Below are 10,121 nucleotides of genomic sequence, written 5' to 3' on the forward strand. Positions count from 1 at the left end.
ACGCTCCATATCATATCATACTCACCTACAAGACTTGTGTTACGCTCTATATCATATCATACTCACCTACAAGAATTGTGTTACGCTCTATATCATATACTCACCTACAAGACTTGTGTTATGCTCTGTATCATATCCTATCATAATCACCTACAAAACTTGTGTTACACTCTCCGTCATATCCTATCATACTCACCTACAAGACTTGTGTTATGCTCTATATCATATCCTATTATGCTCACCTACAAGACTTGTGTTATGCTTTCCGTCATATCCTATCATACTCACCTACTGTCAGGGTTTTGTCCCTGTTTTGTTTGCCATGTGCTGCTGGCAGCCATTTTACTCACCTCTCTTGCTGACTATGGTGCATTGTGGGGGATGCTGCTCATTTCCTGCACTTCCTTTTATGGCCAGACTGGTGTGCATCATCTGTGTGAGACAAGATGAAGTCTCAGAATTGTGATGTAATCACTTATTATTTAAAGGGCCTCTGTTCAGTATGCTTTGCCTTTGCGTTGTCTCAGACCTGTGTGTGAGAGTTCCTGTGTATTACTTGGCTGCCTGACGTCCTTCCTGGTTCCTGATCCCTGGCTTGTTCCTGACTCTTCTGTTTTCCTTGTTCCTGATTCCGGCTCGTCTGACTATTCGCTTTGGCTCCTGACGCGTCTCGTCTGACTACCAGCTCTGGTTTTGACTCTTGGCTTGTTATTTGACTTGTGGACTTTTTATAATTTTTTGCTATTAATAAAGTTGTGATTATTTTTGCACTCAGTCTGATTCCTGGCACCCTGACACCTACAAGACTTGTGTTACGCTCTATATCCTATCATGCTCACCTACAAGACTTGTGTTACGCTCTCCGTCATATCCTATCATACTCACCTACAAGACTTGTGTTATGCTCTCTGTCATATCCTATCATGCTCACCTACAAGACTTGTGTTACGCTCTCCGTCATATCCTATCATGCTCACCTACAAGACTTGTGTTATGCTCTTTGTCATATCCTATCATACTCACCTACAAGACTTGTGTTACGCTCTATATCATACTCACCTACAAGACGTGTTACGCTTTATATCATATTATGCTCACCTACTACAAGACTTGTGTTACGCTCTCCATCACATCCTATCATGCTCACCTACAAGATTTGTGCTACCCTCTCCATAATATCATATCAGGAGCTAGCTAGTGATTGGTGGCTCTTGTTATTTGCTCACCAGGTATGTTTAGCTAGATCCCAGTAGTGCCTTGCTGCTCTGGAGCTTAGTTTATCTATGTGTGTAACCCTTTGCAGGGTTTAAACATAGTTTTATGCAATAGTAAAATGCTATAACTGTCACGCCGCAACGCTCTAGCCGTTGCTAGGGGCGCGGCGTCTCCTTCTCTGCTCCTGATTCCGGCTCGTCTGACTATTCGCTTTGGCTCCTGACTCGTCTCGTCTGACTACCAGCTCTGGTTTTGACTCTTGGCTTGTTATTTGACTTGTGGACTTTTTATTATTTTTTGCTATTAATAAAGTTGTGATTATTTTTGCACTTCTCGTCTCAGTCTGATTCCTGGCACCCTGACACCTACAAGACTTGTGTTACGCTCTATATCATATCATACTCACCTACAAGACTTGTGTTACGCTCTATATCATATCCTATCATGCTCACCTACAAGACTTGTGTTACGCTCTCCGTCATATCCTATCATACTCACCTACAAGACTTGTGTTATGCTCTCTGTCATATCCTATCATGCTCACCTACAAGACTTGTGTTACGCTCTCCGTCATATCCTATCATTCTCACCTACAAGACTTGTGTTACGCTCTATTTCATATCCTATCATGCTCACCTACAAGACTTGTGTTATGCTCTTTGTCATATCCTATCATACTCACCTACAAGACTTGTGTTATGCTCTATATCATATCATACTCACCTACAAGACGTGTTACGCTTTATATCATATTATGCTCACCTACTACAAAACTTGTGTTACGCTCTCCATCATATCCTATCATGCTCACCTACAAGATTTGTGTTACCCTCTCCATAATATCATATCAGGAGCTAGCTAGTGATTGGTGGCTCTTGTTATTTGCTCACCAGGTATGTTTAGCTAGATCCCAGTAGTGCCTTGCTGCTCTGGAGCTTAGTATATCTATGTGTGTAACCCTTTGCAGGGCTTAAACATAGTTTTATGCAATAGTAAAATGCTATACTGTCACGCCGCAACGCTCTAGCCGTTGCTAGGGGCGCGGCGTCTCCTTCTCTGCTCGTTGTCATGGGCAGTGTCGGCTCTGGATGCGTGTGGCGCTGACGTAATCGCCGCATGCTCCAGATGTCAGGCAGACCTCAGAGGCGTTAATCTGCACCTATTTAAACCAGGAGAGAGCGATCTGTCACTGCCCAAGTTTAGGTGTTGCTTTGTGTGCTCCTGGGTGTGACAGATCGTTCTTTCCTGTGTCTCATATCGTTGCTTAACCAGCCTGCCTGACTACTCTACCTGCCTTAATCCTTAAACTGCTGAATTGTATGCTGTTGCTGAACCTGCCTGTCTGACTAATCTACCTGCCTTAACCCTTACTCTGTTGGACTGTTTTACTGTTGCCAAACCCTGCCTGCCTGACCATTCTAGTGGTATGCCCTTGGATTGCTTTACTGTTGCCAAACCCTGCCTGCCTGACTATTCAAGTGGTTTATCCTAGGACTGTTTTACTGTTGCCAAACCCTGCCTGCCTGACCATTCTAGTGGTGTGCCCTTGAATTGCTTTACTGTTGCCAAACCCTGCCTGACTGACTATTCTAGTGATTCATCCTTGGACTGCTCCACTGTTACTGCTGGGGACTGTCCTGCCTGTGGTGAGTGCCGCCCTCCTCATCTCATTAACTTTCTCTGCTCTGGGATATTCCCCATCATTCTGGCTCGACGCCGGGATAACAAGACTACCGGACGAGTTTGGTCTGATAGAGGAGTATCCCACTAGCATTACATTATACTTGGGCCATGCAGCCAGATGAGGTGGCACAAGCTGTTTATCTCCAGGGACAGATGTTGGGAACCCATACCACACAGTTGCAGAATATGGATTCCAAGCTAGAGGCTATTACCGCTCAACTCTCCTTACTAGTTGCAGTGAGGGATGCCGCTCCTGTTGCTATACCACCAGCCCCTGCTCCCAGTGCGGTGGCTTCTTTCTCCGCTTTTGGAAGTATACCCCAGATACCCTTGCCTGACAAGTATGACGGCTTTCTTAACCAATGCAGGCTGCACTTCCGCAATGATCCTCACACCTTCCAGTCTCATCAGTCAAGGGTCACCTTTGTCATTTCCCTACTAAAGGACAAAGCTCTAGCCTGGGTCTTTCCCCTTTTGGAACAGAACTCTACTCTCCTACATGATGCTGATGAGTTCATTTCTGCTTTGTCTTCTGTGTTTGGGACTTCTGGCCATACCTCTGCTGCGGAATATTCGCTTCTGGATCTCCGCCAAGGCAGTAAAACTGTGGCACAATTTGCCATTGAGTTCCGCACCTTGGCACTGGAAACCACTTGGGATGGCAGTGCTCTCAAGGCAGCCTTTAAGAGGGGTCTCCATGAACGCATCAAAGATGAACTCACTTATCGTGATATTTCTTCTTCTTTGGATGATTTTATAGCGCTTTGTATCAATCTGGACTCTCGCTTTCAGGAAAGGCAAGCTGAGAGAGATAGAACTAGGAGGGTCCTTCCCTCCTGACCTCCTGTTCGCCCAGTTTCAGCAGCAACCGCTACCCCTTCAGCTACTCCAGTTACCGCAGTAGAGGAACCATGGATCTCTCCTCCTTCAAACCTTAAGAGTCTGAAAGACAGAGAAGAAGGAGACAGTGCCGATCAGGTCCGACAGACATCGCTGAATGCGGAGAGCAATACGCTCTCCGTATTCAGCATTTCACCAGCAGCTCACAAGAGCTGCTGGTGCAATGCCGCCCCCTGCAGACTTGCGGCCAATCGTCCACCAGCAGGGAGGTTTCAATCAACCCGATCGTACTTGATCAGGTTGAATTGTGGCAATTCCTGTCCGCCTCATCAGAGCAGGCGGACAGCGTTATGGAGCAGCGGTCTTTTAGACCGCTGCTTCATAACTGCTGTTTCTGTGAGCCTGCAGACTCACCAGAAACACGGGGCCTCAAGCTCCATTCGGAGCTTGATAGATAGGCCCCACAGTCACATACATACATACACACATATACACACACACATAAAAACCAATGGGTAAAACAGAAACACTAATCCCTGTAGTCAGAGACACTAGTGAAGCATCATGTCATCATGTCACACTCACATAATATCAGTGCAGGCAGTGGCAGGTCAACGTTTTTTATTGTAAAAAAAAATAAAAAATTTTTTGAAGCTGGGCCCCCACCCTTGGGGGCCCAGTCGCAATTGCGACCTCTGCACCCCCTGTAGTTTCGCACCTGCTGGGGTACCTCTAAGCATGGTCTCAACAAAACACCATAACTCCTCTCGAATCCTAGTACCTGTTACCCTTACCTTCCTTCAGAATACTGTCCACACTCAAGCCTTCATTGATTCAGGGGCAGCTGGAAACTTCCTGGATCACCGTTTTATGATTCAAGCTGGTTTGCCTCTTCTGCAGAAAAGACATTGTCTTAAAATAACCACCCTAAATGGCACCCCCCTTGGTTCAGGCGTGATCCATTTTGAGTCAGCACCCCTGACCCTGACTGTGGGAGTCCTCCACTCTGAACAGTTGCAGTTTGAGGTCATTCATTCCCCAGCACAGCCTGTCTTCCTTGGTCTTCCTTGGCTTCGGTTACACAACCCACAGTTCAACTGGGCTGAGGGACAACTGGCCTCCTGGGGTACCTCCTGTTTCCACTCCTGCCTTGCTAAAGTCATCCCTCTGCCCCGTATTCCCATAGCCAGTATACAGACTCCTTCAAACTTTCCTTCAGTATACACAAACTTTGCGGATGTGTTCGAGAAAAAAGCAGCCGACATGCTGCCACCCCACAGTCCTTATGACTGCAAGATCGACCTCTTTCCCGGAGCCCCACTTCCTAAAGGGAGGACTTATCCTCTCTCCAAGGCTGAAACCAAATTGTCAAGGTATTTGAAATATTATTAGATGATATATACAGGTATATTTATTATTATTTAATAGATCTATGGCTGTGTACATCAAATAATTCATTTAATTTCTAAAAACTTCAAATGGCACTGTGTGAAATTTAGCCCCACTGTTTTTGGTTACACAGGATGAATCATAAAGGTAATTTAAAAGAAGGATAGATTGTCAGATGAGTGGGGGCGGGGTGTCTGGGATCTGTCTTTGAGACTTAATGAGATGCTCAAAATTTCAAGGAAATGGAAATTAACATGATGGAGCCTCAAAAGTACATGCCCATATATGGGTTTCCTGCCCAAGGTGTAGCCGATCCTTCTGTGAGTATGTTTGAAGCTACAAACATGTTCAAGAAATTATAACTTTTTACAACTACTTGTAAAATGATCCCTGCTGTGTATGGAGACAACATTCTGGGCCTAAAATCAAATAAAGTGAAATTATGACTACATAGTGATTAGCATAGACATGTTAATTAGTTCCTGCCTGTGTATTGAGGCAGTAAAAATTTGACCAGCTAAAAACACATGTTCTAAATTATACTTTTAAACCCCTTGTCACAATACAGCATAGGAATGGATATTTAATGGACCTAAACAGCAATGATTAATAGTAACAATTTAAATAAATGCTGCAAATAGATTTATAAATATTTGACAATTTTTCCCTTTATTTCACAGGAAAACAAGAGTTCCTTAATCATAAAAACAGACATATGGATATTTTATATTTTAACATAAAAATTAATAACCCTATTATTTTCATTTCAGATCTGCATAGACAAGATTCATGCATTCAGGATTTATTAGAAATATGAAATATGCTGTATTTGTATATAAATGTGGGGAAATGACTTATTTTAAGCAAATACGTTAGCAGTATAAATTCCTTTGATATAATATAATGTTAAAAACAAAATGTATTTGATATCGGGAAAATCTAAAAAATGATATGATACTACCCCATCTATAATTAATATTGTAATTGATTAATGCAATGTTATAGTATTGTTTAATATAATCATTATATGGGAAATATTGTTAAATGTTAGAAATGGTTAAATTAATCTGTTTGTTTGTCTGCTGCCCCCCGATGGCCAAAATCCGGTATTACAGCCAAAAAAAACAAAAACTTGACTGTTAAAAGATACTTCCCAGATGAACCAATTCATGTTCAGTTTCAAAGGGCCAGTCCGAGACAAGCTTCCGTTGGGCGTTTCCAATCTCACCAATGATGGTACTGATCAAAAAAGGGGAGGGGTGAGATCAGATGATTTAACCCCAAGCATAGAGAGAAAAAGAGGCTGTTGCTGGCTAACTCTTGCTAACTTTGGCTGGTAAACTGTTTTGCTGAACCCTGGACGAATAACTGCTGCAGTTATTATAAGCAAACAGCTACTTTTATTCTCCATATGCAAATATACTCCAATTTTGGTATTCTGAGGTGAGATTGTTCCTGTTGAGAAATATTGGATATCGATTTGTTTATCTGGGTAAAGTATAAAAAGTTGCTAATTACAGATATTTTAAAATAAAATATATGCATAGTCACTACAGTTAAACTACAACTGATAGATTTAAAGAGCATATTTATATTTTAGAATTATATTCATAGTCCTGTGTATTTTTAAGCTTGCCTTTTTTATATGCCAAACATTTAAGATAAGCATTCATTGTTGCTGTAGTAAATAAATTTAAAAAGCAGGAATCAATGGGAGTCTGACCATAGCGAAAGTACAAGTTCGCTGCTGCCAGACATCCCATTGATTCCTATGGGAGATGTCTGCACCTAACACCCTAACATGTACCCCGAGTCTAAACACCACTAATCTGTCCCCCCTACACCGCCGCAACTAAATAAAGTTATTACCCCCTAAACCGCCGCTCCCGGAGCCCACCGCAAGCTACTCTATACATATTAACCCCTAAACCGCCGCTCCCAGAGCCCACCAACACTATAATAAATATGTTAACCCCTAAACCGCTGCTCCCGGAGCCCACCGCCACCTACATTATACCTAGCAACCCCTTATCCTGCCCCCCCTATAATAAAGTTATTAACCCCTATCCTGCCGATCCCGCACCTCGCCGCAAATAAATAAATAGTTTAACCCTTAAACCGCCGCTCCCTGACCCTGCCGCAACCTATATTAAATTTATTAACCCCTAATCTGCCCCCCCTACACCGTCGCCACCTATAATACATTTATTAACCCCTATCCTGCCCCCCACTACACCGCCGCCACTGTAATAAATTTATTAACCCCTAAACCTAAGTCTAACACTAACCCTAACACCCCCCTAACTTAAATATTAATTAAATAAATCTAAATCATATTTCTATTATGAACTAAATTAATCCTATTTAAAACTAAATACTTACCTGTAAAATAAACCCTAAGATAGCTACACTATAATTAATAATTACATTGTAGCTATCTTAGGATTTATATTTATTTTACAGGTAACTTTGTATTTATTTTAGCTAGTTAGAATAGTTATTAAATAGTTATTAACTATTTAATAACTACCTAGCTAAAAGAAATACAAAATTACCTGTAAAATAAATCCTAACCTAAGTTACAATTAAACCTAACACTACACTATCATTAAATAAATTAAATAAACTACCTACAAATAACTACAATTAAATACAATTACATAAACTAACTAAAGTACAAAAAATAAAAAAAGCTAAGTTACAAAAAATAAAGAAAATAAGTTACAAACATTTAAAAAAATATTACAACAATTTTAAGCTACTTACACCTAATCTAAGCCCCCTAATAAAATAACAAACCCCCCAAAATAAAATAATGCCCTACCCTATTCTACATTAAAAAAGTTCAAAGCTCTTTTACCTTACCAGCCCTTAAAAGGGCCTTTTGTGGGGGCATGCCCCAAAGAGTTCAGCTCTTTTGCCTGTAAAAGAAAAATACAACCCCCCCAACATTAAAACCCACCACCCACATACCCCTAATCTAACCCAAACCCCCCTTAAAATAACCAAACACTAATCCCCTGAAGATCATCCTACCTTTAGTCGTCTTCACTCAGCCGAGCCACCGATGGAACTGAAGAGGACATCCGGACCGGCAGAAGTGATCATCCAAGGGGCGCTGAAGAAATCTTCCATCCGATGAAGTGATCCTCCAAGCGGCGCTGAAGAAATCTTCCATTCGGGCGATGTCATCTTCCAAGAGGCGCTGAAGAAGTCTTCTATCCGGGCGAGGTCATCTTTGAAGCCGGGTCTTGAATCTTCATCCCGCCGACGCAGAACATCCTTCTTTCCCGACGGACTACCGACGAATGAAGGCTCCTTTAAGCGACGTCATCCAAGATGGCGTCCCTTCAATTCCGATTGGCTGATAGGATTCTATCAGCCAATCGGAATTAAGGTAGGAAAAATCTGATTGGCTGATGGAATCAGCCAATCAGATTCAAGTTCAATCAAATTGGCTGATCCAATCAGCCAATCAGACTGAGCTCGCATTCTATTGGCTGTTCCGATCAGCCAATAGAATGCAAGCTCAATCTGATTGGCTGATTGGATCAGCCAATCAGATTGAACTTGAATCAGATTTTTCCTACCTTAATTCCGATTGGCTGATAGAATCCTATCAGCCAATCAGAATTGAAGCGACGCCATCTTGGATGACGTCCCTTAAAGGAGCCTTCATTCGTCGGTAGTCCGTCGGGAAAGAAGGATGTTCCGCGTCGGCGGGATGAAGATTCAAAACCCGTCTTCGAAGATGACCTCGCCCGGATAGAAGACTTCTTCAGCGCCTCTTGGAAGATGACATCGCCCGGATGGAAGATTTCTTCAGCGCCGCTTGGAGGATCACTTCATCGGATGGAAGATTTCTTCAGCGCCCCTTGGATGATCACTTCTGCCGGTCCGGATGTCCTCTTCAGTTCCATCGGTGGCTCGGCTGAGTGAAGACGACTAAAGGTAGGATGATCTTCAGGGGATTAGTGTTAGGTTATTTTAAGGGGGGTTGGGTTAGATTAGGGGTATGTGGGTGGTGGGTTTTAATGTTGGGGGGGGTTGTATTTTTCTTTTACAGGTAAAAGAGCTGAACTCTTTGGGGCATGCCCCCACAAAAGGCCCTTTTAAGGGCTGGTAAGGTAAAAGAGCTTTGAACTTTTTTAATGTAGAATAGGGTAGGGCATTTTTTTATTTTGGGGGGGGGTTATTTTATTAGGGGGCTTAGATTAGATGTAAGTAGCTTAAAATTGTTGTAATATTTTTTTAAATGTTTGTAACTTATTTTTTTTATTTTTTGTAACTTAGCTTTTTTTATTTTTTGTACTTTAGTTAGTTTATGTAATTGTATTTAATTGTAGTTATTTGTAGGTAGTTTATTTAATTTATTTAATGATAGTGTAGTGTTAGGTTTAATTGTAACTTAGGTTAGGATTTATTTTACAGGTAATTTTGTATTTCTTTTAGCTAGGTAGTTATTAAATAGTTAATAACTATTTAATAACTATTCTAACTAGCTAAAATAAATACAAAGTTACCTGTAAAATAAATATAAATCCTAAGATAGCTACAATGTAATTATTAATTATATTGTAGCTATCTTAGGGTTTATTTTACAGGTAAGTATTTAGTTTTAAATAGGAATAATTTATTTAAGTGTAGTGTAGTGTTAGGTGTAATTGTAACTTAGGTTAGTTTTTAGTTTACAGGTACATTTCTCTTTATTTTAGCTAGGTAAGCTATTAAATAGTTAATAACTATTTAATAGCTATTGTACCTAGTTAAAATAAATTGAAAGGTGCCTGTAAAATAAAAATAAATCCTAAGATAGCTACAATATAATTATTATTTATATTGTAGCTATATTAGGGTTTATTTTATAGGTAAGTATTTAGTTTTAAATAGGATTAATTTAGTTAATAATAGAAATATTATTTAGATTTATTTAATTAATATTTAAGTTAGGGGGGGTGTTAGGGTTAGTGTTAGACTTAGGTTTAGGGGTTAAT

This window comes from Bombina bombina, chromosome 7, assembly GCF_027579735.1.
Source record: "Bombina bombina isolate aBomBom1 chromosome 7, aBomBom1.pri, whole genome shotgun sequence".
NCBI classification, from domain to species: domain Eukaryota; kingdom Metazoa; phylum Chordata; class Amphibia; order Anura; family Bombinatoridae; genus Bombina; species Bombina bombina.